At 33.2% G+C, this 9,543-nt stretch overlaps 1 pseudogene; it reads left to right on the top strand.

Annotated features, from left to right (window-relative positions):
- LOC101618660 overlaps positions 1-8,953 on the top strand; it is a 123,678-nt pseudogene extending 114,725 nt beyond the window's left edge.
- Positions 8,954-9,543: the final 590 nt, after the last annotated feature.

Here is a 9,543-nt window from a genome sequence, read left to right on the forward strand (position 1 = left end):
CTTCAGCAGAAATTAGATCCCCCGCCAGGGAGATGACCACATGGCGCGGCAGACCTCTCCTGACCCGCCCGCTGCTCCCCTCAACAGTGTGCTTCATCTACTTGCCTATTCTGCTCCCCACTCTGTCTTTGGTGAATCCTCTCACCCCTTGTACCTCTGGCTGTACCCCAGTTCTGTATATATAAAGAAAAACAATCATTTTTAAAAAGCAACATGAATAAAGTTTTGCTCAAATATATTATGTATATGAATTTTTAAACATTAATAGAAACAACAATGTTATACATTATGTACCCTCATATCAAATAAGTGTATGTTTATGAGCAAGCATAACTGTCTTCTTTAAATAGCTGAAAAAAAAATTAACACGTGATTTCACCATGGGATAATCATTGTGTTTATTGTTCTTTATTGATTATAAAGTGAGTGTTCTGTGTGGAGATATTTTAACATATCCACTTTTATTAAATTGTCAAGTGTATATTATCATGTGTTTCGGGGAAAATGTCCCACTGTGAAATAAGAAAAACTGGGAATTAAGTAGGGCACGAAGAAGAGCTATAAGAACAGTATCTTTGATTAGTTATAATGAAAAGTAGCTGCTCTTTTGTTGGATATATTTTGAATCACTTGAAAACTTTAATAATTTTATAATTATAATTTTGAGGGTTTTTTTTGTGGCAACCTACATAATGTATTTAACACAATGAAAATAAGATCTGAGAAAAAACTGACATAAAAGAACACTGAAAAAACTGCTTGCCAATAACAGTAGTTCTTGGTCTATGTTATTTGCTTTACCCTGTCTCCCCTAATGCTGCTATTCACAAACATAAATAAACAAAAAATGTGAGATGCTGAGATTCCCAGGGTTTCTGAGTCAGACTTAATTAACATGAATTCCTTCTATGTCTACTGAAACTGTCAAAAGTTTTTAGAGTAAATGAATATTTTTTTCAATTGAACTAAGGAAAAAAAATCATTATACCTAATTTATTATTTGTAATTTAAACATGTACAGACTTTAGATTTATATGCTTATAAACAATTTTGCTTAAAATTTCTTTTGCACTAGTCCGTGAAGACGTTCCTTGAGTTTTCGGGTTGAATATTTTAGTTTTCTAGATGCAGTACCTAAAGTGGCAAATAACAGATGGAAGAAATGTATCTTTCTACGGAACCATGGGGGAAAACATAAAACAGAGAATATGTTGTTTAAAAAGAAGAAATATCATGCAATTCATCAAACTCCTTTCTTCATAAAACTTATGATCACTAAATTACTTCCTAGAGGGCTCCAATGATTCCAAATCCACAGTTTGCTTGGTGGGTCATTCTTGATGTTTATTGGTCTCTGAATGATAAAAGGTTTCTTGACATCTGTTTTACATGCTTTCTAAACTCATTTGTGGCACATTGTTTTGTTGATTGTGGAAGTAGCAAAGTATCAACCTGAGTACATTATGATTTTCAGACACACTAAGTTATGAAAAACTTATTTGTTCTCCCTGCTTTCCAGGCTCATTTCTCTCGTAACTTTTCTTCCTCCTATTTTTCATTGTTTATTCTTTCATAAAGTCTATTTTATAAATGTGCAATCCCAGTTCAATAAATGAACAACTGTCATTCATGCACTGGATTCTGCTTCACCTTCTGAAAGATATTGTCCCAGCAATTCTTTTTCCTTTTATCTTAGAACATCATTTTTCTCTGATCTTGATAACTTTAAATGATACAGAAAATGCTTTTATTTTCCCTACTTAAATAGCAACAGCGACAATTGCCTCTGATTCCATTTTCCCTACTAGTTAAGCCTCTAATTCACTTTTTTTTTTCCTTTGCCACATAAAGTCCTGGAGAAAAGATTTGTGTGTGCTCTTAACTCCAATTTCTTTCATCTCTTTCTTTCTGAAATTCACTCTAAGCAGTCATTTACAATAATCAATTTATAACTGCAGGAATTATGTTCATCAAAGTTGGAAATGTTTCCTAGTTTTGTTAGTTTAATGATAAAATATCAGTTTCCCCCCCTTTTTGGCATATTCATCAATATTTGGTTCATTTAATCTCTTCTTCTCCAGATATTTTAAACATCTTATCCTTGTCATTTTCTTCTTAGTCAACCTTGCCTACTAAGTCTCCATATTAGGTCCTTCTTCTCCCTTTTTCTTTGTTTTAGAATGTCACAACCATTGCTCTTTGTTCCATTTTCTCCCCCTCTATGAACTTTCACTGTCTAGGTGATCACATTCAGTTCTTTGGCTTTATACAACCCATTATAGAGATAAATTCTCATATTTCTATTTGGTGATATATTTTGTCCTAAACTCCAGGTATTTATACATGCTTACTTGACATTGCACTTGGATGTCTACTAAGCAGTCCAACAGGGAACTGCTCAGTATACTTTTGCCAAAATTTTCTTCCACCTTATTTGATGGCTTTACTACATTTCTAATTATGTGGACAAATCTTAACAGTGTCCCTGAACCCTCTCAAATACAACCACCAACATTACAACCATACCTTCTCAACTTTATTATAGAGAGAGCTTTCATTTGTCTTCCTACTTCCATTAATACTCCCTGGAGACATTTCAGAGATGACCATACTGTTCTTTATTGCATGAGTGAGGAATTTTAAGTATAACACACAGGTCAAGCTGGCCTACCACTTCTAATGCTTGTTTATAAGTAAAGTTTTACTGAAACATAGTCATGCCAATTCATTTATGTATTCTTTATGTTGCAACTGCAAAAGTTAGCAGTTATGGTCTGTAAGTCTAAAAAATATATGTTGCTGAAATTTTTTTATAAGATTTATTTATGCATACAGAACTGGGGTACAGGCCAGAGGTGCAGGGATGGTGCGAGGATTAACCAGAGACAGATTGGGGAGCAAAACAAGCAGATCAAGGAAATACACTGCTGAGCAGAGCAGCAGGCAAGACAGGTGAGGTCTGCTGCAGCATATGGGTCACTTCTGGGGTGGGGCATCTAACTCACACTGAAGCAGCGATGGTGCTCGCAGTGTTGCGTCCTAATCTGTTGTAACACCAGGGAAGGCCCGCTATTGAAACTTTTACAGAAAAAGAAGTTTCTAATTATTGATCCATTCAACATGTTACTCATTCTTCATTCTCTCAGTAATGCTAAATAACACAGTCATTTAAGTCTACAAAGTCCTTTTTAAATGGATTTCCCATTATTTGTCTCCTGTTCCTGTCACTCTTGTCTCTCTTGTTTCTATTTAGAGTTTTACATTAGATGTCTACTCTATCTGGGATAATCTTTCTCTGGCTATCTAGAAGGTCAAATCCCTTACCTCACTAAATCTTTGTTTAAATGTCAGATTAATAAGGACTATTTTGGGGCTCTTAAATTGCTAGTAATACTATCAGTTCTCCATTCACAAACTTCTGATTTTCTTTTACTTCTGTATTTTCTCCATTTCACTTGGACTTCAAAATTGATGCTAAAGTTTATTTAATATTTATAATTTGGCTCAGCTTTCCTACAATGAAATATAAAGTGAACTATATTTGCTGATTTTCTTTCCTGAACCATTTCAAGAACTTAAAATCTGTATCTGAACCAATTCAGGTATTCAATACATAGACATATAAGAGAAGACTTCTGAATCTTGAGTTTTGAATGCCTATCACAAACAACAGTTAAGGAGCTACTTTGAAAATAGATAAACACCTGTGTCCATTTATGAATAAATAATTAAAAAGTTTAACAAAGGAGATTTTAAGACAAATAATGAAATGTAACTGAAAACTGAGAAAATTTTAATTTTGTAAGTAGTAATTAATGTTAATAGAATTTATAAACCAATATTAATAGAAATAAGGCAATTATGTTAAATGAATACAAAATACTAGTTGAGTTGGTAAGTATTAATTGCAATAAGTGTATACTGAAGTCACAAAATTGTTAAGCTTAATGAAAAAGCAAAACATTGAAATAACTAATGCCGTGCCAGCACGACAGCAGAGATGGTCTGAGCAAAGGATGTCAGGATTAAAGCACACACTTCTTGGTCAGCAAGCAAAGGCACACTTTATTTTTCTCTCCTTCCCTATTTATACCCTTCAGCATGGAACCTGGGGCTGGGGGTAGGCGGAAGCTCTCAGCAAGTGCATCAATAACATGCGACAATAACATGGGGGTCAAAGAACACAAGGTAGCAAACACAAGGCAGGAACACTTCCTGCCTCCTGTTTTTCTGTTCCAGCACCCATGGCTCATTCTTTGTTTCCACACAACAGTGTGCATATGATTCTGTGGGGGAGGTGGGGAGGTCTGTCCAGGCAAAGGACCCAACAAACTAAAGTCATAGAATGTTTTCCTAGATGAGGGAGTTACCCTAACAGGTATAAACTAAACTTTGAGAGCCCAAAAACCATAATCTAGGGAGAAATAAATGTTTGTGATTTTTGGAGTTTTTTTTTTTTTTTTTTTTAATCTGTAAGAAGAAGTAAATGTAGCTAAAGGAAGAAAGGGTAAAGTTGTATGAGAGAGAGACATTAGCTAGAACACCAACCTGATAAAAATCAGGATGAAAAGGAAACCATGTGGAAAAAAAGAAATACAGAAGAGCAAAATGAATATATAATTATTAATAATTGATAGACTTGGCAGTATGATTTGTTTCTTTATTTTTACTTAATTCTAATAGAATGTCTAGGAGGTAGACATTATAGCTAAAATTGAATTCACTTTATAGCTCAATACCTCGAGTTTATGTTTGTCTGTCTTCAAACTCTCATTTTCATTAAGTGGCCACACCATTCATTTAGTCTCTCAGTCTTAAAGGCTTGAGGTAATAGTTAATTTTCTTAATCCCTCAGCCATCCAATAAGATCAAAGATTTCTATTATAATGGCCATTAATTAATTTTATCCATATAACAAGTCAGCCATATACATGCTGTTATTATTAACAGTAATTTAAATTGAATAATTCAAAATTTATACCAAAACATGTTAAAGCGTACATATCCAATAAGTGCCAAAATCAAAATTTAAATTAATTTCTCTGACTCCACACTTTACATGCATAATTATTTTCTGTTAGTGATCCAAGTGTGTTTGGATTCACTGACTCTTTTAAGTGTTTTTCTGTATTTTATTTAGCATATCTCACTGGCACAGTGTGGTGTTTACTGAATGTAGTGCCACTTTGCCTGTGACATCACATATCTAGTGTCAAGCATACTGGTTGGACACAGTTCTTAGTAAAATGAATTGACAAAAATGAATTAACTGTGAGCAGGAATACACTGGCTTTTCAAAATTTCCCCTATTTGTATTAATTTTATCAATATACACTTCTCATTGTTTTAATCATGTGACAAATAGAAAATGCTTGTTAAGTTGAACTTATTTTTGCATTATCAATGCAATTCTCAGGAAACTTGTAGTACTTGAGTCAAATAGATTAAACAGCAATATCATGTCACAGCTATTCAATGTGAATATTTTGTAGTCATGCAGCTTGACTTTATAGTATAACTACTGTAAAATATATTCTGAAGCCCTTCATAATTTTAAGTGAGATTAAATAAAATCCATTGTGTTAGTGTTTATGTTTATTTTTTTAATTTTAAGTTTTTTGGAGACCCTCACTGTTTATTTTTTTTAACTTTGTAATAGTTTATTTTTACATATTTTTGTGCATTTTTGCATCTCAGTTGCAATACCCTTAAGTTTTCCAACACCAAATCAAATGTTTATGTTTTTTAATTAAAGGGAAATCAAATATATTTAATTAAATTGCATATATGAAATAATAATAAATATTTAGGTACTAAATACTGGAATTTACTTATATACAATACATACTTTTATGTAAAAAGAGAGCACATTATCTATTATTTATTTTAAATAGTTTTGACTATATTAACTTACCACCATTGAACAAGAAATGTTACAGATAGAAAACTAAATATCACCAAGCTTTGAATATAAGGCCCCTGGTAGTACTGGGCTCTATCTGTGACACATAGGAAACATGAGTTTCCTATGTTTTACCATTATCTACGGTTTTTTAAATGAGTGTCTTGGAAGTGAGATATAACATTTTGAGGGAAGAGAAAATAAACAAATACAAGGAAAGGCATTAAGCTGGTTTCTGTGAGATGACATTTTCAAAAACAAGAATGCTTGTGTTGACTGTTTATTTTACTTTTTTTTATATAATGTGTATTAGAATGGCATTTAGAAATACCAGACAGCAATTTAATAACAAACTGAGATATCGTTTAAAAAAAAAGCCACTGTAGAACTCAATGAGAGCTTGCTAAACATTACTCTGTCTTTCAAATAGATTTTTAATTGGCAAATAATCAAAGATAAATCAGCAAATTTCAATTGCAGTAACAATTAAGAATTTGATGAGTTGGAATATTAAGACAACTCCCTGTAGCAATCAAGTCACATGAAAAAATTTGCATCAGAACTTGCAAATACTCTTAATGTTTTAACAAGAGCTAAAAGAAATAATTAACTACATATGTTCTAAACTCTGTTTAAAAGAACATGATATGGTAGGTAACAATGTCTTCAAAATCAGTTATTGGTGAATTGATATTTTCAATTTGGGAAAAATATTTAATTGGACTTTCCAAAAATTTAAGACCATAATGTGCATCTCTATATAAGTTGAAGTATAAAGAGATACACTACAGTGAGTAATGAAAAAGTATAAATATAGGCATTGAATAGCAAATAAATATTAAACAAAGCAAGATGACACATGAAATTTTCTCTATAATTTATGTAATAAAATACTGACAGCATTACTTGTTGTAGAAGAGGCGTATCATTAGAATAGAAAATAAAAAGCTTAGAAAATACTTTTATCTCGACCTTCTTTCAGAAGTTATACATTTCTTCTGAAGTTAAGTAGTTAAATAAATTTAACTGTTATTTGGCCAAAAGTTCCAGTAAACAAGATAAGCAAAACAGAATATCCTCTAAAAAGATATCTTGTACATGACAAATGGGATTGAATTGTGCCCTTCCCCCAAAGGAAAATAACTAGAACAGAGTTGCCTTTGGGTCTCTAAAAAGAGCACAATAAAAAGTGCTACTAACTTGATTTTTAGGCATTTAAGTGCATTTCATATTTTTGAACTTCAGAACTGTCAGATAATGCATTTATGTTTTTTAAGTCACAAGTTACAGCAGCAATAGGAAACTTTCACACTCTTGCAAGTGTCTCCAAAAATCAAAATACTTAACACAATACCAAAAAAAAGATAATTATTTTCAGATTATAGAATATCCATCTTTAATTTAAAATGATGAAAATTTACATACTATTAGCAGTGTTCTCACTTTGCCTCAATAGAATATGTCAGATAAATTATCCCAGCTTTCATAAGCAGTAATATATTATTTGTGAATTTACAGAGCTTCATATAAATTACTTGAGTGCAGTATTAATATATTTTGTCAGCATTTTAACATTTTATAACATCAAAGTGAAATCAAGAGAGGTTTAAAAATTCCAATAGAAGGTCATTGTAATCATTTTTAGAAAAAAGGACAGTTAAAAGGTAAAACTTATAGGTTCTACTTCATGTTTTTTAAACTTTATAGCTTGGAAAGAATCCCAAATATTGAGGAGAATTTGAACAACCTTTTAAGTCATTTCCTGGTGGAAAAGAATGTTTAATTACCTTTCTGGTTCCTGTGTCTGGCACATAGATTAAAAAAAAAAAAAGTTATCTATGAAATCCATATGATGATATTTAAGAATTTTTTTTTTCTGTAACTTTTTAACTCTAAAATGTATTCCTAAATCTTAACATACAGCATTACTGCACTTCATCCTTGGTAATGAATCCAAGTCTGTTCAGCTGCATTCCTAGTATGTCCATTCTTTAAGTATGTCCATGAAATGCCTTTATATGTATACCCAGTCATCCTACAGTCAGAAGAGATACGAGAAATTGTTTCCTGCACTAAGGTACTGGCTACAACACTGATATTGCAGTACCACATGTGCCAATCTCTGCTTAGAATGGTGACAACATGCTGGAGCCAGATGCTAAAATGCCTTGGTTCAAGGAGTGGAAAGTCACTTGAAAGACGGACTTGAAAGACGGCAATGCCAGTGGAACCTTGCTGCTTGAAACTCTGGATTGCATTTTTCTGCTAGCTCACCCCACTGCCAAGTTCCTGCATCTGCCCCACCAGAACATCTACAAAATGGGCGGTATCAGGGCTGCCTCTGAGGGTTGAGCTGAGATTAGTGTTCTCTAATCTGATATGCTGGTCACCTTTGCTCCAGTCAATATGCCAGCCAAAGCAAAGTCTACTGAAATGCACTATGAAGCATTGGGTGAGACCTTGTTGTGAATACTCTGAGCTTCACTGTCAAGAACATGTCAATCAAAGATGTTTTTCACAACAATGTGGCTGGTGAAAGCAAAAGTGATCCACCAATCAGAGCTGCTGCGTTCACAGATCAGGTGATCACTCTGAGCCATCCTGACCAAATCAGTGCTGGATATGTACCTGTACTGGATTGTCATACAGGTCATAGATCTTGCAGATTTGCTGGGCAGGAGAAGATTGATCATTTTTTGGGGGGGGAACTGGAAGATGACCCCAAATTCTGGAAATCTGGTGATGTTGCTATAGTTGATGTGGGTCCTGGCAAGCCCATGTGTGTTGAGAACTTCTCTATCTTCCTCTTGGCCATTTTGCTGTTTGTGAGATGAGGCAGACAATTGTTGTGGGTGTTAATGAAGCAGTGGGGAAGAAGTCAGCTGAGCAGATAAGGTCACTAAGTCTCCCAAGAAAACTCAGTGGCTATCTAAATATTACCCCCATACTTGCCACTACAGTCTTAATCAGAGGTGGAAGTATGATATTAGCTTTGTTGATCTCAATTGGCCATTTAAATTTGAAGATTTATTTTTATTTATTTTTGCATAAAAGAACTCACAAAGACAGAAGGTGAAGCAGAAAAGGCAAATTGACTGAAATACACTGCTGAGGGGTGCTGCAGGTGACTGGAGAGGTCTGCTGTGCCATGTGAGTCACCTCCCTAGCTGGGGATCAAACTCAGGCTGTTGGGGTGATAGTGATGAGTCTTTACCCTTAGCCACAGAGAGGTCCAGTCATTTAGTTTAATAGTGAAAGACCGGTGAATGATAACAACAAATTGTAAAACTTCAGGAGACAAGCAGAATGTTTTGTGAACCTTTGGCTTCTTTTGTGGGGCAATTATAAGTTGATATTTTTTAAATTAGTACTTTTTAGTAAAAACTTGACCAAATACTTGTCACAGAATTTTGAGATCCATTAAAACAGCATCTAATGCAGAATAAAAATGTTATAGGAAGTAAATTTCTAAATGTATTTTGATAGATTATAACTATAATCTATCAAAATATAATACTTATAGAGTATAAGTAATATGAAACTATAGCATGTAAAACTTTTGACAAGTGTCAAATTTAAACTATTTGCATCTATCAAAATTATAATTTTCCTTTTAACGTAATAAAACAAATCAATATTTT

The sequence above is a fragment of the Condylura cristata genome, unplaced genomic scaffold (assembly GCF_000260355.1).
Source record: "Condylura cristata isolate star-nosed mole 26May11 unplaced genomic scaffold, ConCri1.0 scaffold00010, whole genome shotgun sequence".
Taxonomy (NCBI): Eukaryota; Metazoa; Chordata; class Mammalia; order Eulipotyphla; family Talpidae; genus Condylura; species Condylura cristata.